This window comes from Dasypus novemcinctus, chromosome 19 (assembly GCF_030445035.2).
Source record: "Dasypus novemcinctus isolate mDasNov1 chromosome 19, mDasNov1.1.hap2, whole genome shotgun sequence".
Lineage (NCBI taxonomy): Eukaryota > Metazoa > Chordata > Mammalia > Cingulata > Dasypodidae > Dasypus > Dasypus novemcinctus.
The window spans coordinates 31845720-31872648 of NC_080691.1; the positions used below are offsets into that span (position 1 = coordinate 31845720).

The 26929-nt window shown below is 43.5% G+C and overlaps 1 protein-coding gene across 1 annotated transcript in view; it reads left to right on the plus strand.

The window, feature by feature from the left end:
* WSCD2 (WSC domain containing 2) overlaps nucleotides 1-26929 on the plus strand; it is a 348664-nt gene that overhangs the window by 3304 nt on the left and 318431 nt on the right. The window contains exons 2-3 of the mRNA XM_071209824.1: nucleotides 210-264; nucleotides 18659-18735. The gene's annotated coding sequence lies outside the window, so the exon portion shown is untranslated. The remainder of the gene's footprint in view (nucleotides 1-209; nucleotides 265-18658; nucleotides 18736-26929) is intronic.

A 26929-nucleotide genomic window follows, 5' to 3' on the forward strand; every position in this document is an offset into this window, starting at 1 on the left:
CCTCCCTACAGATGGCCTGGGCTCTCCCTCTCTCGTCATATGTAATGGTGATGCTAACAATGGCGATGATAATGATAATGACGACAGCCACGACAAACATGTATATAGGGGTTACTTTTGCCAGGTTCTCTTCTAAATTCTTCACATATTTTAATTTATCTTCAAGACAGGTATGTATAGTAGGTACTATTATCCTTCCTGTTTTACAGGTGGAGAAACTGAGGCATGGAGAGGATTAACTTGCTGTCCTGGATCACCCAACCAGTAAGTTGCTGGAACAGACTTTGAACCCACGTGCTCTGGCTCGAGAGTCCACACTCTGAGCTGGGTCCTAACCAGGCTTCAAGGCCTGGGCTGGACTTGGGTTCCTGACCTGCCTTCACCCTGCCTGTGTCCTAGAGCTCCTTGGAGTAGGATGTCTTGCCTGGGGGCAGGAATGGCACCTGTCTTCACCGACGTGGCCCTCAAGCCCCAGTTGTGCCCCTGACACCCCCCAGAGCCCACACTGCCTCTCTCCCAAGGACTAGGAGTTGACCTTCCTGAATCTGACCTGTCTGTGCTGGACACTTGGACTGAGGGTGGGTGCACTGGGGAGCTGAGAAGGGGCAGCTCCTGTGCTGGGCACTGGGGAGGGCAGTTGGCAGAGACAGCAACAAGCATAGAGAGAAGCAGGGATGGGAGAGCACTGCCGAGAGAGCGGCTGGAGTGGGAGGAGAAGAGGGAGAAAAGGGGATGGGGGGACACAGAGGGAAAGACAGGCAGAAGGATGAAGTCAGGGAGAGAGGTGGGGAACCTTCACTGGGTCCTCCCTCTTCCAGGTCCTATCTCGGGGCCTTCGGGGCAGCTGTTCTCCCTACTCTTGGCCCTAGGTCATACCTGGAATGTCGTAACAGTCCCTCCTCTGTTTGCACATTAGTTCAGATGAGTCTCAGCTCCTACCCGGCAGAGTGGGCAGAATCGCTGTCCTCGCACCCACGGGCTGGGTGGAGCCTGAGGCCTCTCCCTGGTCAGCCCGAGGCCCAGCCCACACCAGGTGATGGGGGGACGCAGGGGAATAACAAGCAACTGTTGATCTCAAGGCTCAAAGGAAGCTGTCTAGGGGGGTGCAGGCCATTTGCAACTTATCCTGTGGATGTAAAATACCCCCATCCTCCGACTTGGTTTGCTCCTGCAAATGGTTCCCCAGACTTCAGTGAGTTTTATATTTGTCTGCTTTGTATTTTTTAAGAGAGAGGGGCAGTCTAATGAGGTGTGAAGAGCATAACTGAGACCAGAATTTCATTCTGGCCCTCTTGCTAGCTGTGTGACTTTGGGCACGTCATGCCATCTCTCCGAACCTCTGTCTCCCACAGTGAAACTGAAAACCCTTACGTCACAGGGTCGTGGGGGCAAACAGAGTGATTGCATGGTAGCTCTTGAGAAGAGTCTATATTCAGTAAATGTCATATCCCTGCTCCTCGGTCCTTTGTAATTACTATACAAGTAAAATGTTTACTTACCAATTTTTTGTTTTTAAATTTTCTAGTGGCCAATATAATTACTTTTATTTATCTGTATTTTGATAAAGCCATAGGAATAAAATTCCTATCACAGTTAGTACGAGGAGAATGTAGTTTATTAAATGCTATGGAGCAGGAAAATGGGAGGATCTCAAGTTAAATCATTAAGGTTGCCTGGTACCTTTTAATGAAATGCTGGCTAGGGGAAGGTACAGGTATACACTGATTTACACCATAGGTGTGATTCTAAAATTAGAGTGATCCACTGTCTTGGTTTGACTGGAATGAGGAATTCCAGGACTTGGGGCTTTTCAACACAAAAACTGGGAAGGCCTTGGGCAAACTGGGATAATAAGTTTTCTCCCTACTTGAAATGTTGTGGGTGGGCCAGGCCTTTGCAGATAGTGCCACGCTTCTCATCAGCTCAGCTAACACTGCACTGAAGAACTGATCCTTTCTGTTCCAGGTGATCTCTCTGCAGATCTTAGGAACCTGAATGCATTAGCTTTGGTTCAAATGTTGGTCCTACGCTAGCTGACTGCTTGGTAACATCAGAATCTGTCTTCTCCCACCCACCACAGCTCCTCTGGCCTGTTCCCCATACTGGAGCCAAGGGGGTCTTTAAGAAAGTAATCTGATGCCAGGGCCCTCTCCTGTGGTGCCTGTGGCTTAAAACCCTTCACTGACTCCCCAGTATTCCCATGATAAAGAATAAACGCCTTAAGGAGCTCCATAAGGCTTGGCTGACTCTTGTCTGCTTCTTACCTTTTTTTTTTTTTAAAGATTTATTTTTATTTATTTCTCTCCCCTTCTTCCTCCCCCCCACCCCCAGCTGTCTGTTCTCTGTGTCCATTTGCTGCGTGTTCTTTTTTGTCCGCTTCTGTTGTTGTCGGCGGCATGGGAATCTGTGTTTCTTTTTGCTGCACCATCTTGTTGTGCCAGCTCTCTGTGTGTGCGGCACCATTCCTGGGCAGGCTGCGCTTTCTTTCGCGCTGGGTGGCTCTCCTTACGGGGCGCACTCCTTGCGCGTGGGGCTCCCCTACGCGGGGGACACCCCTGCGTGGCAGGGCACTCCTTGCGCGCATCAGCACTGCTTATGGGCCAGCTCCACATGGGTCAAGGAGGCCCGGGGTTTGAACCGCGGAACTCCCATGTGGTAGATGGACGCCCTAACCACAGGGCCAAGCCCGCCCCCTTCTTACCTTCTTTTTATGGCTTGGCCCCTCAAGTTGCTGTGGTTCTGCCCCTCCTGTCTTTCCCTCTGTCCTTAGACTCTTTGACATACTGTTCTCTGAGCATGGAATATTCTTGCTGGCCCTGTCCTACCACCTGATGCCTGTTCATCCCTCAGTTCTCCGCTCTCCAGTGTCCTCCTTCGGGAAGCTTTCCTTGACCTTAGTCCAGATCACAGCCTCCTCACAACAGTCCCCCCATTCCCCCACATAACTAACGACATCTCATTGGCAGGTTTGTGTCTATTTGATTCATTCTAATCTCCCCTAGTGGACTGTAAGCTTTTTGAGGTTTAGACTGTAATTTTTTTGCTTGACATTGTATTCCCAGAACCTAGCACTGTGTCTGGCATAAAATAGTTGCTCGGTAGATATTTGTTACAGGAATAAATGATGAATAATCAGTCAATGTAATTTTGGGACTTTTTTTTGGAATGGGGTTAAACATTACTAACACTAAAAATTTATCAACGTATTTCTTGTTGGCTCCTGAGGAACCCGAATTTCCTCCTAACTCAGCAGTATAGCTTGGTCATTAACGGAAGTAATCCTCGATCTTGGATATTTGGGGCCTGGAAATTGGTGGTAGTAGAGGGAGAGGCGTATGATAGCAAATTATACTTTGGTGATTAAAAGCAAGGAAAAAACATACATCCTCTGTCTCTATCATTTCATAAAAGAAAGGCCATTTCATACCTAAAGAACAGGAAGAACATAACTTGAAGGGAAAAATGCAGCCCTTCCCACACAGGGGCAGTTATGTCCTCACATTGACATTTTTGCTTTAGAAAACTTCTGATGAACGTTTATGGATTTGAATCTTTTCTCCAATACTCCCTGACTGTGTGGCCTTGGGGAAGCAGCTTTACCTTTCTGCACCTCACTGCTTCCTTCATAGGGTGTTGTGACAAGTAAATGACTTAGTCTTTGAAAAGCAGGTAGTACCATGTTATATGTATAAGCTTATGACTATTTCCTTATCAGTGCCATTATTAACTCTAGACAACAGTGCCACCTCGTGGCTCTTTTCCCAGTTTAGACAAGCTGATCCAGGGAGGGCAATAATGAGGCACCCACAGACAGCACGTGGGGAGCCCTGTGTAGTGGCCATGGCTGAGGCAGAGGCAGAGGCAGGGAGAAAAGCTGTAAATATTCATGGAAACCTTCAAAGCCCTGTCTGTCTTCCAGAGAATCAAGTTTGTCCTGGGAAGCTACTGCCCAAGCTGTCAGCCCCAAAAGAAGGAGAAGAAATGAAATCTCTCTCCCTGGGTGCATCCCTCCCCCACCCCAGACTGTGGAGATTGCTTTATTTGGGGTGGAGGGAACTGTCTGTTTGCACTGGGTGACAGGACTGTCTCCCATTGGGGCAGGGGCTGCAGTGGGCATGGGGTCTGTCAGCCACAGCCCTCCCTGCCTCTTGCTGCCCTCAGGGTCCGAAGAATTAAAAAAAAGGTGGGGGGGAGGGGACTGAATGCAGAGTCCTTTGTGATTGTCACAAAACAGGGACAAATGTAAGCTTCTATATTCTCCTCACTGGAGGGATTGCACCAAGGGAGCTATTAGTCCCTGGAAACAGTCCTTTGTCCTCAGGAAAATAGTTGTGGGAGATGTCTCTCAGGTCTGAAAGTGGACACGGGAGCTCTCTTTTTCATTGCTTCCCACTGTGTAAGACTGACACTGATTTTTCTTTCCTGTCTCTTCTTGCAGTGTTCCTTCTAGCCTGGGAAGGAACCTTGGCAATAGAAGGGACAGGGAAGGTGGGCTCTGTTAGGCTTGTTCATATCAGGACAAGGACTGATGTGAACCTTAGGCAAGTCACTGTCTCATTAACCTTCAATTTCTCACCTGTAAACTGGGGGTGATAATAATACATCTCTCCAGTGTTTGATGTGAGAATTAAATGTGCTAATCCATTCTACAAACTCAAATTCCTACAGGGGCCAGGCAGGCATTGTAAATGAGAGAAGTGAGCCAGGTTCAGGCAGCTGGGAGTGGTGGGGACTGCAGTAAACCTGAGACCACAAATCCCATGCAGAGGGAGTAGCTGATGGTCAGCATCAGTTGATCCAGGGCATTCAGGAGTGTAGGCCCAGTACTACCAGATTTTTCACATTTTCAGGAGAAGCAGGAAGCCAGCTCCAGTTGTAAATGCTGACAATTAACAGTGTTTTAGTACCAATACTGCAGAAACTGGACACTGTTAGTTGTGTGACCTTGGGCAAGTCCTTTAACATCTATGATTTTCTATTTCTTCATCAATAAAATGGAGGTAGGAATATACCTAGTGAGAGATCTTAGCAATTTACATAATTACTTCCTTTGATCTTTACCTCAATTTAATGAAGTAGGTATCACTATTAGTCCTCATTTTGAAGATAAGGAAACAGACACAGAAAAGTTAAGTAAGTTGCCCAACATCACACTGCTAATAAGTAACAGTGTTTTGGTGAGGCTTTAAATTGAGATAATGCATAAAAAGTGGTCAATGAATATTAGCTATTGTTGATGTATCATCATTATCACTGCTATTATTATGAGAAGTTAATTGTTGTCACATTTAGTCCATTGTTTAAAGGAAGTCACTAGACTTGGATTTGGCAGACAGTGACCACAGAATGCTTTAAATTAGGTGGTGTGCATTTTTGCAGGTAACTCTTGGCTGTTTTAATGATTCTTTCTCACGAAGTCATTGGGCCTCCCTGCCAGTGGGTTTCCTTGGGGTGATAATTAATTTACATCCCCAGTGCAATCAATAGATTCTCATCTCAGGGTGACCAAACCAGTCATGACTAGTAATTTACAGTTTGAGTTGTTCTAAAATCAATACAGATTTTCTCTTTATCAAGAAGGCTATATAGAACGTGGATGGCAGGCGGCCTCAAAATTGTGGCTGACATGGGAGTAAAGAGCTTGCGAAGCCTTGGAGTTGGGCCAGAAAGAGGAGAGCTGAAGCAGCGCGGGGAGGAGGCCAGCCTCTCTCCATTGGGCCATGGTCAGAGCCGGCCAGCATTCCAGTTGGGATCTGCTCAGGACAGAGTCTGGTGGGAAAGGAGATGTGGTTGACAGTGGGGTGTATGAGAAAGAGAATAGAACTGGATTTGTATTTCATCTGTGCAACTTTCTAGCTATCAGAACTCTAGGGAATTGGGATCAACTCCCTGAGACCCAGTTTTCTCACCTGTAAAAATGGGCAAACAGCTGAACCTGTTGCACAGAACTGGGGTGAAGATGAGATGAGGCTATGTTTGCAACACACTTGCTTTTTGCAGTGGGAGGCTGAGAATAGTCCTTGACAGGGAAGGGCTGAGGAGGCAGGTGGACCCAGGTGAAGTCCACCTTTTTCACTCACCCAGTTGAGTAAGTCACTTGGAACCTCAGTTTCCTTATATTGGGATAATAATAGAAAACCCTGCCCAGGGCAGTTGTGGTAATTAAGTTAAATAATAAATGTAAAGAATTTAGCACAGTGCATGGAGCCTAGTATGAGCTCAGCAAATAGAGGGTAATATTTTTTCAATCTGATTCTTATCCATCACAAGTTGGGCACAGAGGAGGTTCTCAGGGAACATTGACTCAATGCATGATGGATTAATGTATTCCTCAGGAAACAGATGGCGTCATCAAAATGGGTAATTTGAGGAGAGTTTAGTAAAAAACATTAATGAACTAAAAACATTGAAATCATAAAATAGCCATTAAAATTATACATACATGGACTATTTACAAGGATGTGGAAAGGGTATAGGAAAACCAGCATGGGGCAGTGCTGAATCGTGTGGTCATGTACAATGGGAAGCAATTACCACCTTGATGTAAATAGGATTATTGTACCACTACATGACTTTGTAGTGCAGTAAAATAGAGTGTATATGCCACCCCAGTAGCTTAGAGCCATGGACTTGCTTACGCCAATAGAATATGATGTAGGATATGATATGAGCAGAGGCTACATATGTGCATGGCTTGCCCTCTTGTGCTTCTGTCATTTGCCACAAGAAAAACATGTTCAAGGTTTGTGATGGCCCCAGAGTAAAGAAACCGGTGGGGGCAGATCTGAACCAAATAACAGCCTGGACTAAGTTCTGCTGAGCCCAAGAGAGCCAAAGCCCAACAGACCCTTGAGCAAAACCCCAAGTGTTTACTTTTGTTGCCATTGTGATTTTGAAGTTGTTTGTTATACCATAAAACTAATACCCACCTATAGATTAGAAGAAGACAGACACGGGGATGTGTGATTACTGGATTGGAATGCTTAACAGGAGCTGTGACTTCAGTGAAGGGGAACAGAGGGCTCAGCTTTACTCCCTTCTGTCTCCTACCAGTGCCTCCCATCCATTGGCTGGACTGGATGTTGGGAGCAAGGATGCCACTGATGAGCCAGTAAAGATCAGTACCCCAGGGCACAAAGCAATGTGGAAAAGGGTGGAGGGTGCATGTGGAAGGGCAAATGGAAATTATCCAGCACAGCTAAAAAGGAAGGAGGGTGGGTGCAAAGAGATCCCATCTGCAGCTCTTTGGGTATTTTCTTCCCAACTTTTTCTTGATTTTCCAGCTTTTCCCTTATTCTGTATTAACACTGAAAACATTATTTGGGATCACCGTGGAGTTAGTCAGCAGGGCCTCCTTGAACAACTGTACAATTATTATTTCATATTTTTTCCCTCCCCAGCCCATCAGTCAAACAGGAGGTGTTCCCAAGATTATTTTGGCTGAGGGGGAGATTCAGGGAACATTTTCTTCATTTAACTTTCTCCTTCTGTTGCCTCCCAGTGTCTTTACAAACCATGTGGTCCTGTGTGTCATTCATAAGAGTCCCAGCTCCAACCTGTCCTGTGTGATTTTCATGCCAGTCAAAGGAACTGGGTTTCCTTTTTCTTAAATAGCAGTTTAGCACAAAAGTGCACACCAAGAGTTTTAGGTCAGACCTAAGTGTTTTCAAAGCCCAGCTTTCCTTGTTAGCAACTGGGTGATCTTGAGTAGATGACCTCACCAGAGCTTCTGATCCAGTGGAAGATTATCAGCATATATTATCAGCACCCATTTCATAGGGCCACTTTGAGAATTAAATCTTATATACATTAAAGCCCTTAGCACAGCACTTTGTCAGTGCTTAGTAAATTATAATTATTACACACTTCCTTAATGAGGTCAGGAGGAAGGATGTGGCTCTGGACTGGGCCTGAGATTGGCACGGAATGCTTGATTTGATGCCACAGCATCTGGCTTCACATCCATGAAGTTGGGAGAGCTATGCATAGTTCTGTCAGTGCATTCCATTGGCTCTTGGAAAAGCAAAACACCCCTCCTTTCCAGGCAGGTAGGAGCTGAGGCACCCTTCAGCCTCCTAGGGGTTCTGGCCACACCTGGCAGGTCACTTCTCATGGGAAAAACCTTTTGGTAGGCCCCACTCTGGTGCCAGTCCTGGGGAATTTGAATTCTTCTCTTTGAATCTACATTTTTAGGTGTCAATTAAATGGTGAATTTTGGCCAGCCTGAACCTTTAGGTAAGGATTTGCATAATGTAAGTTGGTTGCAGAAGAAAAGCAGAGAATATCTAGGAAGATACTCAAATAGGAAAAAAACTGTTGTCAGTTACCACCCACCTATGTTTTGTCCATCACTGATCTAGCTACCCACTCATCCCTCTTCCCATTACCCACCACATTCCCCATCCATCCATTCCTCCACGCATCCCATTCCTCTTTGAAACATCTATCACCCACTCCATCCATCCATCCATCCATCCATCCATCCATCCATCCATCCATCCATCCATCCTAATTTTTTGCCCCAGTCCCCATCCCATTCATTATCATCCATCCACCCTATCCAGGTACCTGCCCATCCATCCATCCATCCATCCATCCATCCATCCATCCATCCATCCATCCATCCATGTATCCATTCATCTACCACCCACCCACTCCATCTCTTCATTTATAAGGCATTTATTAGTTACCCATTTTGTGCCAGGGCTCAGGATGTGGACCTGGCACACATGTGACCAAGACATAGATCCTTCTCCCAAGAAGGTTCAGTAGATCAGAGATCTAATCTGAATTTTTAAAAAAGACAAAACTAACCTTATATAAGACATGACAAACAGAAGGTAGCATCTTATAGTAGTTATGCACATAGGGCTTTGAAGCCAGACCAACTTGACTTTGATTCAGGCTCTGCAATGCTAGGTAGATGTCTTGCACCAATCACAACATTTCTTTAAGCCTCAGTTTTCTTATCTGCTAAGTAGGAATAATATTTGTATCTACTTCAGAGACTCATGATCAGCATTAAACAAGTTAATGTTAGGGCAACTGTTGTGAGGTAACATCATGGGAAAGAACTAAAGACGTCCTCTAGTAACTGAAACCATCCTCCAGCTGGTAACCAGGAAAAAATGGGAACCTTAGTTCTACATCTGCAAGGAATTGAATTCTGCCACCAAGTCTGTGAACTTGGAAGGAGATGTTGAACTCCAGAAAGGAGCCCACCAACACCTTGATTGTTGCATTGTGGGATCGTGAGTAGAGGGCTCACCATGCCAGGCCTGGACTTCTGACTCATGGAAAGTGTGAGATAATAACTGTGTGTTGTTTGAAGCTGCTTAGTTTGTATTAATTTGTTGCACAGCCTAGTGATACATTAACTAACTTGTCCATGGCTACACAGGTACTCACGGATAAAGCCAGGACTCAGAACAAGAGGAACCAATACACTTATGGAAAGACAACCAACCACAGGGGTTAAAATGCAAAAGATTTTTGATTACCAGTCATTTGACTGGAAAATTCATTTAACCAGAATCTTTAATCCCTGAGTCTTATGATCAGTCAGGGGTGTTCTGGATTTGAAATCAAGTTTCCTGTGGCATAGATAGAAATGCTGTGTAAGTCCTGAAGTTTCTGGAGAAGCACAGCCCCTGTAGAGTTGGGGAGAGTTCTTTATCAGATGTGATGCAAAGGTCTGATTCAGAACAGCTAGGTCTTTCTGTTTTGAACAGGTGATGGGGCCTGGTTATTGAAAAGTAGCCATCTGATTTTATGCCTGTGCTGTCTTTATCCCCAGTGGCCCACGTGGGCTAAAATAACTTAATCCTGCAGACACATGACTTACTCCTTTTAAAGACAGAGAATGGCTTGGTGGTGTCAGTTGTCTAACAATTTAATGGCTACCACTACCATATAAAAATAACCATATCAGCTTATGATTATTAAGTAATTTCCTGAACTTGCCAAAGCCTGTCAGAGACCTGTGGGTTTCCCAGGCAGGGTCTTAATTTGGCACCTCTTATATCACTGCAAGAATACCTTGCTTTACTGTGCTTCACTTTATTGTTCTTCACAGATAATGCATTTTTTGCAAATGGGAAGGATTGTGGCAACCCTGCTTCCAGCAAGTCTATCGGTGCCATTTTTCCAATAGTGTAGGCTCACTTTGTGTCTCTGTGTCATATTTTGAAATTCTTGTAATATTTTAAACTTTTTTATTATAATTATATTGAAAAATACAGTATGGTGATATCTGATCAGCGATCTTTGATGTTACTCTTGTAATTTTTCTAGGGCACCATGTACCATGCCCATATAAGATGGCAAACTTAAATGATAATTGTGTGTTTTCTGACTCCTCCATTCAACGAGCAGTTCCCCCATCTCTCTCTCTTTCATCAGGCCTCCCTATTCCCTGCAATGAAACAATATTTAAATTAGGCCATTTTACACTGACCCTAAATGTTCAAGTGAAAGGAAGAGTTGCACATCTATCACTTTAAATCAAAACCTAGAAATGATTATACATTGTGAGGAAGACATGTCGAAAACTGAGGTAGGTCAAAGGTTGGGCCTCTTGTGCCAAACAGGTACACTGTGAGTAGAAAGGAAAAGTCGTTGAAGGAAATTAAAAATGCTACTCCAGTGAGTACACAAATTATAATAAAGTGACAAAACCTTACTGTTGATAGGGAGAAAGTTTTAGTGGTCTGGATAGAAGATTATACCAGCCACAACGTTCCCTAATGCGTACCAAAGCTTAATGCATGCCAAGGCCCTAACTCTCTTCAATTCTATGAAGGCTGTAGAAACTGCAGAAGAAAGTTTCTAGCTAGCAGGTTGGTTCATGAGGTTTAAAAAAAGAAGTCATTTCCAGAACATAAAAGTGCAAGATGAAGCTGCAAGTGCTGATGTAGAAGGCACAGCAAGTTATTCAGAAGATCTAAGATAAATGATGGCTACACTAAACAACAGATTTTCAGTGTAGATGAAACAACCTTATGCTGGAAGAAGATGCTATCTAGGGCTTTCATAGCTGGAGAGGAGAAGTCAGTGCTTGTCTTCAAAGCTTCAGAGGACAGGCTAACTCTCTTTTTAGGGGCTAATGCAGCTGATAACTTAAACTTGAAGCCAATGCTCATTTACTATTTATGCTAAATATACTCTGTCTGTATTCTATAAATGGAAGAACAAAACCTGGATAGTAGCACATCTGTTTACATCATGGTTTACTGAATATTTTAAGCCCACTGTTGAGGCCTATTGCTCACAAAAAAAAAGTTCCTTTCAGAATATTACTACTTATCGACAAGATACCTGGTCACCCAAGCACTCTGATGGAGATGTACAATGAGATTAATGTTTTCATGCCTGCCAACACAACATCAGTTGCAGCCTATGGGTCAAGAAGTCATTTCATCCTTCAAGTCTTAATGCTTAAGAAATACATTTTGTAACACTATAGCTGCCATAGATAGGGATTCCTCTTGTTGGACCTGGGCAAAGTGGAAAGGATTCACCCTTCTAGATGCCATTAAGAATATTCGTGATTCATGGGAGGAAGTCAAAATATCAACATTCACAGGAGTTTGGAAGAAGTTGATTCCACCCTCCTAGATGATTTTAAGGGGTTAAAGACTTCAGTGGGGGAAGTCACTGCAGATGCGGTGGGAAATGCAAGAAGGGGAGCCTGAAGATGTGACTGAATTGCTGCACTCTCATGATAAAACTTTGATAGAGGAAGAGTTGCTCCTTATAGATGAACAAATAAAATGGCTTCTTGAAATAGAATCTACTCTTGGTGAAGATGCTGTGAACATTGTTGAAATGACAACAAAGGTTTTAGAATATTACATAAACTTAGCTGATAAAGCAGTGGTAGGGTTTGAGAGGATTGACTCCCATTTTCAAAAAAGTTCTACTGTGTGTAAAATTCTATCAAACAACATTGCGTGCTACAGAGGATTCTTTTGTGAAAGGAAGAGTCAATTGATGAGAACAACTACATTATTGTCTTATTCTAATAAGACACCCCCATCTTCAGCAACCACCACCCTAATCAGTCAGGAACTATCAACACAGAAGCAAGACCTTCTACCAGAACAAAGATTACAACTCATTGAAGGCTCAGATTATGGTTAGTATTTTTTAGCAAAATATATTTTAAGTAAGGTATGTACATCGTTTTTGTAAATGTAATCTTATTGCATGCTTAATAGACTACTGATGGTATAAACATAACTTTTATATGCAAGGGAAACCAAAAAAAAAATTCATGTGACTTGCTTTATTGCAGTGGTTTCGAACCCAACCTGCGATATCTCCAAAGTATGCCTGTATTTTTAAAATATCCATTCATCATCTCTTTATTAAAGGTCAGGGAAACTTTGTATTAATAAAATGATATGCCTATTCCAAAGTCAGATTGTTGATAAGTTTCTTCATCCCCAAACTGTAGGGACAGGGGGACAGATTCACGTCTACGCATTTACACACAAGGACCATCATGGAATCAACTACCTAAAAACATTGGGCAATTTCTTCCTTGTCTCTCTTCTATCATTCAGTTTTCCTTTGTGACTTCTTGGAGACATGTTAAAGTGACCAACATTTGGATCAGGAAATAAATCTCATTTCCTGCTTTCTGTTGCTCTGTGCTATGCACTAGTGCAGGGCAAAAATTCTTACAAGTCCAGAGCTGATGCAGTGATGAATATTGATAAATTTTTCACTTGTGTGAGTTGTCTGCCCTTGAGGGACAGGACTGATTCTCATTTTGCCCTTTGTTTGTGTGTGTAAACCTGAGTTAAGTGGTCCCACATTCCCAATCTAGTCCAAGGTTACTTTTGTACGCTCTGACTCACTGTCTTGCCCCTTAACCTTGTCTGTCTCTGCTGGGTACTCTAAATATATCCTCTCATCTTTCCCCACCTACCACTTCATGGAGCAGGGACTACTATTATACCCATCTTCATGATGAAGAAACTGAAGATCAGAGAGGGGGACAAGACTTGCCCAAGCTCACATGGTCATTAAATGGCAGAGTTGGGACTTGAACCCAGGACAGACTGCCCCTGGAACCTATGATTTTATTCATATGTTGGATGTATACTTCTAGGGTTCAGCACTCATAGTTCCACATTTAATGCTTGTTGAGGGCAGTCATATCAAGGGTGAGCCCCAGAGTAGACTGTATGAAGGTAGGAGTGAGCTACTTCCATTGGGAAAGGCAATGCAGGGAAAGGCATGGGGCAGTGCACACTTACCTGAGTCACTGCCACTGGATACAGATGCCCTGTGAGGTTATTAGAACCTCAGCTGTAGCAAATCTCAGATTGCTCAATACTCATTTGCTTTCATACATTTAATTCCCTCATTCTTTAGGTTGTTTTGAGAATTTATAATTCCAAACTGTTTTAAGCACTGGGTGGTAAATTAAGTGAAGTTCCTGCTCTTATGGAACTTATATTCTCATCTGGGCATAAAATAAATAAGAAAACCAATGAAGAAAATAATCATAGAAAATAGTAAGGAATGTGAAGGAAGTATAGGGTGATGTGACAGAGAACAGCAGGGATTGACATAGAGCAGTCAGGCTAGACCTGTCTGAGAAGTTTACAGCAAGGCTGAGACCTAAAAGTTGAGAAAGAGGCAGACAGGCCAAGAATTGTAAAAGGAGCATTCCTGGTCCACGAAAGAGCAAGTGCAAAGGCCCTGAGGCAGGGATAAGTATGGCCGAGCAGAGGAGGAGAAAGGATGCAATTGAAGCTGAAGCGCAGTGTGTGTGGTGAAAGAGCGGGGTCTTGGACGGAGTGATTTGGAGAGGTCGGCAAGGGTCAGTAGGGCAATTTAGGATAAGAAAAGGAACTTGAACTTTATCCTAGTGGTAACAGGGAGCCATAAAAAGGGGAAGCAGGTCCAGGTTACACTTTTCAGTGACTCTGATTGGCATGGGGAGAATGGGTGAGAGACTCAAGAGTCATCATAAGAACAGGAAGGAGCACTCCAGCAGCCCTGGGCCAGGGCAGTCTGATGGGTGTCTTGTTTCATTCTCCTGCAGCCACAGTAGTTTTCTTTCCAGTTTTTTTTAACTCACTAAGCTCTTTCTTGACTTTCATCGGGAATACTATTTCAGCCCCTCTTTCTCTAACTAACTCCCCAACTCAGTTTTAGGCATTTTTATTCAACATCTTTATATCTGGGAAGATTTCTCTGAACAAGTCCAGGGGAGTGCTCTCTGTTAAACACTCATGGCCCCCAGTTCTTCCTCTTAGTAGCACCCATTGAGCTTGCAACTACTTAACCAAAGTGTCTACTCCTGCCTTCTTCTCCGTGAGTTCCATGAAGGCAAGAACTGTATCATCAAAAACAACCCCCAATAGAAAACTTTCTGCAAATATGAAATAATATTTTATTGACGTTAATGGCATTTTCAGATTTGTATTGCTGACTGAAATGATTTCCCCTCTCCCAAGATAGATGGCTCTCTGATCTCTTTGCTCATTGTTTTTTGGTCATTGTCTGCTTGTTGTTTTTTGCTTGTTTGCTTGTTGTCTGTTTGTGTTTTGTTTTCTTTAGGAGACACCAGAACTGAACCCGGGACCTTCCATGTGGGAGGTGGTGCTTAACTGCTTGAGCCACATCCACTCCCTGCTTGTTTGTTTTGCTGGTTTTCTGCTCATTGTTTTTGCTCATTGTTTGTCTTCGCAGGAGGTACTGGGAACTAAAACTGGGACCTCCCATGTGAGAGTTGGGTGCTCAACTGCTTGAGCCACATCTGCTCCCCTTAAATGGCTTTTAAACATTTCAAATGAGTGAGTTTTTAGAGCAATAACTACTATTGGCTGCATACTTTCTAGTGTTAAGTACATTAAATCCACTCTTCACTCATTTAATCAGTGAAATAAAATAGGAAAGTTCACCCCCATTTTTCAAATGAGGAAATGGAGGATGAGAATGGTTGAGTAACTTGCCCAAGGAGACATTTTTCTATGTGGTAGAGATACAAATTGAATCCAGGTCTGTTTGGATGCAAAGCCCAAGCTCTTCTGACCAGTCACTGCTGAAGATAGGCACAGTCATTTCTTTGGCTAGTATTCACTGAGGGTCAGCTTTGGAAGCTCAGTGGTGGATGGGCATGTGATGTTGAATTAGCCAGTTCCTGTCTTCTAGAGCACAGCACCTGGTGGAAGAGATGAGACCTGGAGAGAAGTATCTGTGAAATGCAGTGGTTCACACAGCCAGTCCAGACAGCTGTTGTGATCAAAAGAATGCAGTCTTAACAGTCCCAGGAATCATTGTGAAATAACTCACATTCACTCCTCATACGAGGAAGGGGACTCATAGTCCACAGAAATATTCCTTAGCTCTCCTTTGTCCCTTGTCACTGATTCTCTCACATACCACAGCCACCCCCAAACCCCTCTATCCAAGCTTCCCTCCAAACTGCCTTCTTCACTCTTAACTGAGGCACTACTTATCCTCCTCTCGTTTCCCTTTTCCTCCATATTCTACAAGAGTAAGTTACCAAACAGCTGAAAAAACTCCAGCCAACCCTTTTGACAATCTCATGAAAGCCATTGAATGTCTCCCAGAGAAATTCTTACATACATGGATGTGCACATACACAGGGACACATGCATGCACATGTGCACAAGCACACACATTCACAAAGGCACACAGGCACACACATGCACATGCACACTCACGTACTGGTTTGGCTGTTGTTTCATGGGGTCCTCAGACTTTCTGAATCTCAGTCACGGCTTCTGGTTGAGAACCCCCTGTCATTGGTGATCTGAAATGCCTTCAATTCCTTAGCATTTGCCATATTGAAAAGAGCTTCTTGTCTTTCTATGTGCATGAGAGAACTCCGGACAGTTTGTGCAAAAATAGATGCACCCCCAACCAACCAAACTCCATACTTCCAACCTCAGAAGCTTGTCTTTCCTTCTAGTTTCCAGCTTGAAATGCTTTATCTTCCAGTGAGCAGAAAACTCTGTAATTAGGATAGCAGATGACAAAGGCATTGCTGCTTCCTGGCAGTTAACATACTAGCTGAAGGAGCTGTATCCAGCTCTCTCTGTTTTTAGTCTGGGTTCAGGGTCTGGATGAGGGTGGATTTGATTCACCCACATGGTATGGTTCTGGAGACAAAGTTCTCAGCCATCACACTGTGCCCTGCTGGGTGGCCCTGAGTTCTCCAGGATGTGAGGAAATAATTTGTGAACTATTTCAAAATACCAAAATTGACCAATTATTTGCTTTAAAAATCTGAGAACATTCTGGTTTATCCCTGTGATGATGCTGTCTTCACAGCCTTATTCTCAGTTGTGCTTTCCTTCAGCCAGGGGCCAGGCAGGAGTGGGGCACTGGAGGCCATCAGGGGAATTCTGAATATCTCTGGGATACCCACAGGACTCTATCTTGCCCTTCATGGTCCTGGAATTATTTTTGTCATGTTTCGAAAGGCTTTTGCTAACCTCAAGATTTTTTTAAAGCCACCGTTTTTCTACTTTTAGACCAGTATTCCCCAAAATGCAGTTATGACGACATCACCTTCAAGATTCTTGCCAGATCTTTGTTATACCTCATTATCTTTTAAGATCTGTTCTAATAGTCAACTCTCTTTAGCCTTATCCTAAGCAGTAATATTCATGAAATCACATTAAAATTAGTATATAACTTTTAAAATGAAAATCCTTATCCACGTACCATCTAAAAACCATCCCCTCTACCCCCAGTGCTACACTTTGAGAACACACTGTTCTGATAAGTGCCTTCATGAACTGGAAAAAAAACTTTTTGATCTTTTTATTCATTTGTAAATTCCATTGCTGCTGCTTTTAAAATCATGTATTCAGTGCTTACTAGGTGCCAGGCACTGGCCTAGGCAATTTCATGCTCTTTATTTCATTTAATCCTTGTGACAAACCTTTGAGGTCACCATTGTAGTACAGACGGAGAAGAGATGTCTCAGAGAGGTCCGAGGGTCTTGCTCAGCTGTCTGCATGACCTGGGCGTCTTCCAGGTGCACAGAACCAGGCACCTCTCCATGGTGGTGGTAAACTCGCACACATGATGGGGATGCTGGTTGACCTCCTCAGGTATGCAGAGACTGAGTTTCTAAGGTGGCAGCAGTTCCTATAAACAGCCAAACTGCAGTGATGTCATTTGTTTGTGAAATATAATGCAGTGTTCCAGCAGCCAAGACTCTTTCCAAGAGTTTCTTAAAATCCAGCAGAATAAATATCAGATTTTTTTATTGCCCACCACATAATAGGAATATAACTTATTGCCATTGGAGCGCCAGGCTTTCGGCAGCAGCCATAAATCGGTGCTCCAATTGACTCCATATGCATTTAAGCAAAAGTCAGCCCATGTGGGGGAGCAGTGGATGTAATTGGAATATGGAATGGGGCTTTTGGATTAATCACGTTCTGAATATTAACTGTGCATTATGCTGATTTCCTTGTAAATATATTCAGAAGTCCCAGTGTATGTAGCTGACTCGTGCTTATACAATCAGAATAGCAGATGCCCTCAATGTGGGGTTTGAAACAGTCCCAACTGCAGTGTATGAGGTGGAGTTTCATTTCCCAGGAGAAGAAGAATATTTCAACCCTTTCCTGAAGGCCTCAAAACATAGTGTACAGTTTCCTGACAATAGGGGAAGGAGCCGTGTTTGTTTTCAACAGTTAGGTTCATGGACTTTTCCCAAAGAACAAGGTCGTGTTCCGCCGTGAATTCTTGGGGATATTTCTGGCTTGCGTTCTTTGGGAATAGCCATGCTGTGAGGTTGTTTTTAGGGGCAAAGGAGGTGGACAGGTTAGAAGGTAGCAGAGGAGGAAATAGAATGGGGAACAGTGTGACAAGGAAACTAAATGCTTCCCAGCTCTGCTGAGCGGATTGCTGGGATGACCTTGCTTCACGAGTACAGATGACTTCCTACACGTTTACACACATCCTCATTCACTTAGCAAGGCTTGTACCTGCAGAATCTCATCTAGCACTCATAGCAACTCTGAGAGGTAGGTGCCATGATTCCCATTTCAGAGATGGAGAAACAGGGCCTTGGGGCAATTTTTGCTTGACGTAAATGTGAATAAACAAGTTGTGGAAGTAGGGCTTCAATTAAGGTGAGGGTTTGGGTTCAAAATTAAAGGGTACCAAAAAATGCAGCAATCAAGAAAAATAATATTTTAATGCAATATTTTTAAAATTATGCAAAAAACTATAATGAACAAAATATCAAAATGATAAGTAAAGACAGGATAGGATTAGTAATGTCTCGCTGAGGCAAGAGGAAAACCCGGTAATACTGACCCCACCTTTATCTTGATTACTGAGTTTTTTCACATCCCTTAAATTTTTTGCCTTTGGCAAATACCTCACTTGCCTCACTCTAGTCCTGTCCCTGCATGGGAGCCAGAATTCTCTCTTTAAAGTGTACGTGTGGTAATGTCAAGTCCTGACCAAAACCCTCTGGGGGCTTCCTGCTGCCCAAGCCTGGTTCTTAGAGGCTTCTGAGATGGAAGGAGCACACACTGGGTACCCTGAACTGGGATCTGTGATATATATATCTCAACTCGCTTTTTTAATAAGGATGTTCCTACAGAAATCCTTTTTATTTTTTTAATTTTTTATTATTTTTTACAAGGTACTGGAGATTGGGCCCAGGACCTTGTCCATGAGAAGCAGGCACTCAACCACTGAGCTACATCCGCTCTCCAAATGGTAAGGTCACAAAGTTGTTTTTTAAAAATATATTTTTAAGAAAGCACTAGGGATTGATCCCAGGACCTCATACATGGGAAGCAGGTGCTCAAACCACTGAGCAACACCCACTTGCCCATATTTCAACTAATTTAATACTCTTGGCTAAGAGCTTAGCCTGCTTGGGTTTGGATCTTTCTATGTCATTTCCCAGCACTGTGACCTTGGGTCATGAACCTGAAGTCCTTGGGCCTCAAGTTTCTCACTTGATAAAAGGGGATGACAATTGTGCCCATCTCATGAAGTTGCTGAGAAGATTAAATAATAAAATAGCAATAATATGAAACTAGTAACAATCATATCATTTGTGGAGCAGCAATTTCCACAGCTTCTAGCACATAGTAAGTGCTCAATTAATCCTTCAACAAATATTTATTGAACCTCTACTATGTGCTAAGTACATAGTGCTGGAATTATTGAGGTGCAATCAATGCCAGTTATTATTTAATATTATTTAATCCTCACACCAGCCCATGAGTTAGGTACTATTGTTTTCACCCTCATTTTACAGATGAGGAAACTACGGCTCAAAGGGGTTAAGTAATGTATAGAATGTAGTCACCAAATGCAATGAATGTCTCATGATGATGGAAGAGATTGTTGCTATGGGGGGAAGAGTGGGGGGAGGGGAGTGGGGGGTGTATGGGGACCTCATATTTTATGAATGTAATAAACAAATTAATTAATTAATTAAAAAAAATAAGCCAGCAGTTAAACTGAGGAGCAGGTTTGGAACCCTGTTCTTTGTGAGGTTTATGGAAGTCTTTGCCAAGTGTGTTTGTCTCTCCCACAGGATTGTAAGTTTCCAGAGGGCAGACCCCATGGTGTGTTTATCCTATGTCTGCTTAGGCCTAGGAAGGGTCTTTGTATGCAGTAAGATGGCCAATAAAATAAAGGGAATAGTATCTTGAAGCCTTCTTGAATATGATTTGTAGTTTGTGCCCAAGTTTTTGCCCCACTGCACCCCAGTGTAGAGTATATTTTGGTGCTTAGTTCTCAGCAAGGAGAGCGAGCTTGGCTCAGGTGCTGGAGGTGGGTGGGGGTCCAAAGTGAAACTCATCTCCTTCCCCCACATGCCTGCTCTCAGTGAATGGTCCCACAGTCCACCGCTCCCACAAGACTAAGCCCCATCCTGCGCACCAGCATCCCTCCTCCTCAGCTCCTCTCTTCCACCGCCCCTCAGCTGCCATATTGTGGGGGAATTCCACTTCCTAAATCTTTTCCCTCTGCCACTTCTCTCCACCCTCAACCTTTCCTGGCTCCCCTGATGCTGTGAAACACACCAACTCTCTCATCATTGGCCAAGAAGAGTTGTGAGTGGCAACCCCTGTGAGGCAGGGGAGCAGATGTGTGCAGGTGGTGGGCTTTGTCTCCACAGGCCTCGTGCTCTGTGCCCAGCTCCCCCTCAGAATAAGCTACTCTGATCCCGGCGACTGTACAGTGCTGGGAGAGCTGAGTCCAGCTCATGTCTGGAATATCGTGCAGGGAAAAGGAAGGGTTTGAGGGAGATAAAGTTGGGATCCAGCCTCACCTTGGCTCTTGCTAAGCTGAGTGACCTTGAGCAACCTGGTAATTTCTCTGAACTGAGGTGAAGGCGTTTATAACATCTGGGTCTGCTTCTCAAAGCTGAAACCAGGACAGTGAGCCATGAGCAGAATACTAATAACTGATAACGACCATTAAGCACCTATTATGTGCCTGTGGCTGTACTGAGTGATATATGTGTGTGTGTATGTGCACACATATCTTTTTCTCATATAATAAACATAATTTTTAGAGAAGTTTTAGATTACAGAAAAGTTATATTGAAAGTATACGGGATTTCCATATACCCCACCCCACTCCCACATTTTCCCTTTTAATATCTTATGTTAGTGTGGTACATTGTGCACACATCTTAACATCATGGCTGCTGTGACGAATACCACACAATGGGTTGGCTTAAACAACAGACATGTATTGTCTCGTGGTTCCAGAGGAGGCTCGTTTCTATCCTGGGTTGGTAGTGCTCCTGCTGGCTGGCACTCTTTGGGGTTCCTTGGCTTTCCTGTCACAGGGCAGTGTCCTCTCCTTTCTCTTTTGGGTTCCAGCTGACTTCCACTTCCTCTTTCTGGTTCCTCTCTGGAGCTTCCTCTTTATAAGGCATCCAAAAATAGGATTAAGGCCCATCCTGATTCAGGTGAACCACACCTGAACTAAAAAGAACATCTCCAAAAGGTCCTGTTTACAATGGATGAGATTGTGGTTTTTTTTCTTCTGGTGTACATAATTCAATTTACCACAGTATATGGATGTGTCTATGCATATGTATGTATTTATGTAAGGTATATATATATTTATTTATGTACAATGTATGTATATGCATACATATTTATAGTCATTATAATTTAATAATCCCAAAAAGTTACTATCTGGGCACATCATCCTTATTTTACATTTAAAGGAACAAGCTCCATCAGGCTAAATAACTCATTACAGGTGGCAAGCAGTGGGGCTGGAATTTGAACCAGGGCAGCATAACGCCTCACCATCCACCTCTTTGCCTTACATATCCTCCCCTTCTTTCTTTGGTCAGCACCCTCAGTGCAGACCCAGAGACCTTCCCAGACAGCCAAGGCCTCGTTCATTCCCAGGTGTTTGGAAGTCATAACTAGAAGGCATCTTAATTAAATTCCACATTGTAGTAGGGTGTAGAAACAGCACAATTCCAATGGTTTACATGTCTTCTTTATCCCAGCTGGTGCCTACCCTAAATTAAAATCCCCCAAAGGTACTGCTCCTTTAATGAACAGTTTGCCTTGTTAACACCATAAATGTTTTCCTTATTGCGGAGTAGGTCATGCTAATATAAAGGCAGGCTTGAGAAGTGGAGCCTCTGCGGGGATGTCACTAGGACAGAGAGCCCTGGAGGGACAGCTGTTCCCAGCCAGCCAGCAGCTGCCAGGTGCTGCGGGCTCTTCCAGGAGGGTGGAAACACGGACTTTGAGTCATTGAGACCTGCTGTGTGTTCTGGCCCAGCCACTCTCTGGCCTTATGCATTTGGGCAGGGCCCTCTCTGTGCCTCAGTGTCTTCAGTAAAATGGGATTGTTCGGGGCCTACCTCATGATCCAGGCTGAGGCTCGAATGAAGAGATGTGCACACAGGTATTTACACAGGGCTTGATACTTAATAACGTAGCTCTTCTTCTCACCTTCGTCCCTCCTGGTGGACATTTGTCATGCATTTTGGCAAGTCAGCATCACTATAATGTCCTTTCAAGCTGGGGGGAATTTCCCTTATTAAGAATCACACCCCTCAAAGGAAAGGCCAGAAACTCACTCTGCCTTTCACCTTTGCAGGCACGTATTCTAGTCCTGGAAGACTTGAATTTTTTCTTAGCAAACTTTTTACTGAAGGTTAATGCTGTAGCAGTAGAACAGTACACAAATCATAAGTGTACAGCTTGTTAAAACTTACCTGACTGAATATATTCCTGTAACCAGCACCTAAAGCAAGAAACAGAACAGTACCAGCTCCCAGAAGAACCCATCAAGCCCCTTCCAGTCACTTTCCCCCAAAAGTACACTATCCCAACTTCTAGAGCATAGCTTAGTTTTGCTAAAATTTTCACGTTATATAAATGGAATTAAACGGCATGCCTTCTTGTGCATCTGGCTTCTTTCACTCAACATTTGTTTATGAGATTCATCCATGTTGTTGCATGCGGTTATAGTTCTTCCACTCTCGTCAAAATACAGTGTTCTGATGCATGAATATACCATAATTTATTTGTCTGTTCAACTCTTGATGGACACCTAGGTTGTTTCCAGTTTTTAGGTATTTTAAATAGCCCTACTATAAATGTTTTTGTACTTTTTTTTAGCACATGTATGCATTCTTTGGTGCATATACCAAGGAGTAGAATTGCTGGGTCATAGAGTATATACATATATATAAATATAAATATATAATTTGGCTTTAATAGATGCTGTGAAACCATTTTATAATGTGTTTATACCTAGTTTACCTTGTCAGCAGCAATATATAAGAGTTATAGTTGCTCTAATGCTTCATGTTTTCTGTCCTTTTAGTTTTAGTCCATTAAGTTAGGACTGAGTTTTGTAGTTATAGTTTTAATGATGTCTGCAGACCTTTCCACTTACTTATTGGCCAGTTGGATACTATCTTTTGTGAACTGCCTGTTCTTGTGTTTTGCTAATTTTCCTTTTGGGTTGTCTGTCTTGTACTTACTAAGTTATAGGAGTTCTTGATGCATTTCAGATAAAATGAATTCCCATTCTACTTGCTGTCTTTTCATTCCCTTAGGTATCTTTTGATTACTACTATCAGTTGTTTCTGTAGTCCTATTTATCAATATTTCCCTTTAGTTAGCATTTTGTGACCTGGCTAAGGAAGCTCTGCCTCCCCCCAAGGGAGTGAAGATATTCTTCTATGTTTTCATAGAATTGTTTTATCTTTTGCATTTAGAGGTGATTTTTATATGGTATGAAGTAGGGAAGTAGGGGTGAAGAATCTTTTTTCCATGTGGATATCCAGTCTGTCCAACTCTTATTTTTAAGAAGACCATTCTTTTCCCTGTGCGCACAATGTGACATTTTCATAAGCCAGGGGTCATATATGTGTGAGTCTATTTCTGTTCTCTGTTTTATCCCATTGGCCCTTTTAATCCCATTCCTATCCTTCAGGACACTTTCATTCTAAAGAAAGGTTTTTGAAGAAGGAGATGCTTCAAGGAATCCATTTTTTGGTACGTTTACAGGGAGAGGCAGAGAGAAATCCATCCAGCTGTGGCAGGTCTAGAGTTTGTGCCCTGTGCCCAGGGGTGGCAGTGTGAGTTACTGTCTGAGACCTCTTCTCTAGACCTCTTCCATAGGGTGGACCCTGGAGCGGTCCAAGAATATAAACAGCATTGTCCGTGGCTGTGTAGCCTTGAAGCTTATTCCTGTTCCTTGCATGAGGCTGTATGTGAAGAACTTGGATCTTCTGTGCTTATCTTTCCCAAACCCCATTTGGCATTGCCTGCTCCTGCCCCACTACCCCGTGAAATACAAGGTCTCCTTGTAACACTTTTATACACTGCTTGCTGTGGTTTAATATATGAGACACTGCGTCATAGTCTGGAGGTTCAAAATTACCACGAAGTAATCATTTCCTAGAGGGCTGGTAGTAAACATTCTGTCACACAGCTATAGATTGTCTCCTGTCATCATCAATCAGCCCCCAGAGAGATATTAGTGGGCGATCAGGAGAGAATTGAGAACCAGTGAGTGCACGCATCTGCAGGCCTGTGCCGACAGAAGCAGGCTTGGTGGCCTGTGGTGGGCTGGCTTTGTGGGTGGTGGGCTCCGTCTGCACCAATGAGCCCAAGGGGGTGGCTTTGAGCCCTGGGTCCAGGCTCCTGGATCCTTTAACCCTACCAGAGCACTCAGATATCTTCCCGACACACTTTGTGTTTGTAAAGTAGTGATTGTTGCTATTTGTGAGTACTCACCCTGCCTCAGGGTGTCTGTGACTTGTTTTCATGCATCATCTTTTAATCCTCAGAGTGACCCAAAGTGGAGTTACTATATTAGACTTATTTCTCATCTGAGGAAGTGAGGCCTCAGGGATGTCAGGTGTCTTGGTTTCCTAGGGCTTCCGTAAAAAAGACGGCTTAAAACAACAGAAATTTATCATCTCAAAGTTACGGAGGCTGAAAGTCCAAATCAAAGTGTTGTCAAGGCCGTACTTCCTCTGAATTCTGTAGGGTTCTGGTAGTGGTTTTCTGATAATCCATAACATACTCAGCCTCTATCACGTGGCTGTCTCCCCTCTTTGTCTGTCTGTGTCCAAATTTCCTCTCCCTTTAAGGATACTGGTCATATTGGATCAGGGCCCAATGTAATTCAGATTGGCCTCAGCAGAGTTCCTGTTTTCAAATAGGATCACATGCAGAAGACCTGGGGTTAGGGCTTGAACATGTCTTTTTGGGGGACACAATTGGATCTATACCATTGGGTGGCTTGTGTGGTCACCCAGCACCTCAGAGTGAACCCGGTTGCCCGGTATATTCTGCCTTCAGAGGCTAAGTGCTGAGTCACTATACACAACCTCTGTGTTGAACATCAAGGTCTGTACGGCATCCATTTGCTCATGTCCTCACTAAACTTATAAGGATTCTGTTTTTGCTTCCATTGTACAGATGAAGAAACCGAGGCCCTGAGAAGGGCAGCTGTTCATCCAAGTTCAATGAGTGGGTGGCATTGCTGAGGTTCCACTCGAGTGTTCTCTGGTTACACCTCTAAATACCCTGGGAAGGCAGAGAGAGTGTAGATAAGATATACCTAACTTCAGAGCTGCAGGATGTGTGCAGGTTCATCTAGCGGTTCTAATGCCCAAGTCTTCTATAGGGGGTAGATTTGGATTTGGGAGGCACCGAAGTTTATAAAATTTAAGGGGACCTCCCCAAAATGGGAGGAATGTTTTAGGAGGGATGTGTTCAAGTGAGGGGGCCTGAAACATGCCTCATGAACTTCATGGTAAATCTGCTCTGGTCCCTAGTCTCCTGTGGGGTCCCACACTGGATGCCAAATCTCTAACAACCAGAAGCCTTTTCTTGATGAAGGAAGTACAGCTGTATGACTATTGACTTTGGGGAAGCTGAGAATGAAAAGAAACATGATGTGGATGATTTGGGGATGTGCAGGGTCTCGGCATCATTTGCAGGCTCCTCCCGAGGACTGCAGCTGTGAGGGGTGAGGCCACTGCCTGACTCTAAGCCAGTGCCCCTCAAAATGTAGTCTGCTGAGCTGTTCCAGTCTGTGACTGTTACCTGTCCAGGACAAGATAAGTCAAAACCTGAGAGCTAGCAGTTAGAACCTTTTATAGCAATTCAATACTGCACAGCATCCAAGTATACAGTGAGGATGCCCGTTTTGTTGAACCGGGTATAGAGCAGTTCAGGAGTTGCTGCAACTCAGTAGAGAGCTGCTTGTGGTGTGAGCTAGCATTAATCATGCTCACTAGGACCACAAATCCACCTAGGATGTATTGGAAAGAAAAACAGAGCTGGCCTTTACCATAAACAGTTTCAGCACTGGTCTAAGCCTTAGCAGGGATGTTGCTATTTGAATATACCTAGTAATCAGCAATTCATTTCTCAATTAACCTCAATCTAAGCCAGGACAACAATAACAACACAACCCTAAGCCTATCTCAATAATAATTTTTTGAGGCCTGGTTTAGTTTTGATCTGGTTAATTTCATTGGCTCCCAGCTCCACACAGGCTTAGAGGAACGGAGTTCCAGTTTCTCTCAAGTAGGGCCCAAGGAAAATTGCATGGAAAGCCATGTTAGTTTCTACCACATTTCTACCACAAATTACCACAAAGTTAGCTTAAAACAACATTAATTTATTAACTCACCATTTCCAAGGGGGCAGGAGTGCAGGAGTCTGGGCACAGGTTAGCTGGGCCCTGTGCTTTGGGTCTCACTAGACTGAAATCAAGGAGTGGGAGTCTGCTAGAAATGAGTCTCACATGAGGCTTGGGTTCTTCTTCCAACCTCCTGGTTATTAGAAGTATTCACTTACTTGAAGTTGTAGAACTAAGGCCCTCAACATCTAGCAGCCACTTGCTGTTCTATGCCTTGTGTACCTCTTCATAGCATTACAGTGTTTTTTGAAAGCCAAGTTCTTCTGTCTGTGACTTCTAGGCCCTTTATTATAAGACCACCTGGTTAGGTCAGGCCGACCCAGGAACATCTACTCTTAGATTACCTTAAAGACACTTGATTAGGCATCTTAATTATATCTGCAAAATTCTTTTACCTTTGCCATATAAATATAACCAAATCACCAGGGTGAATAGTCATCTATTCACTTGTTCCATCCAGACTCTAAATGAGTGGACTATGTAGGGTGTATACATCAGGGGCTGGGGATCTTGGGGGCCATTGTAGAATTATGCTCACCACAGAAGCCAGTTAACAAGACAGGTTTATTGTTCCATTCCCTAGAGAATTGATTTAGTAGGCTTAGTGGGGCCCAGGAGTGCACATTTTTTTAGCAAGCTTCCCAACTACTTTGAGACTCTTGAGTTACACAGATCTTGCCTTGAATCCCAGCTTTGCCACTTTCTAGCTGGAAAGCCTCCAGACAGGTATTCTTTGTCCCCT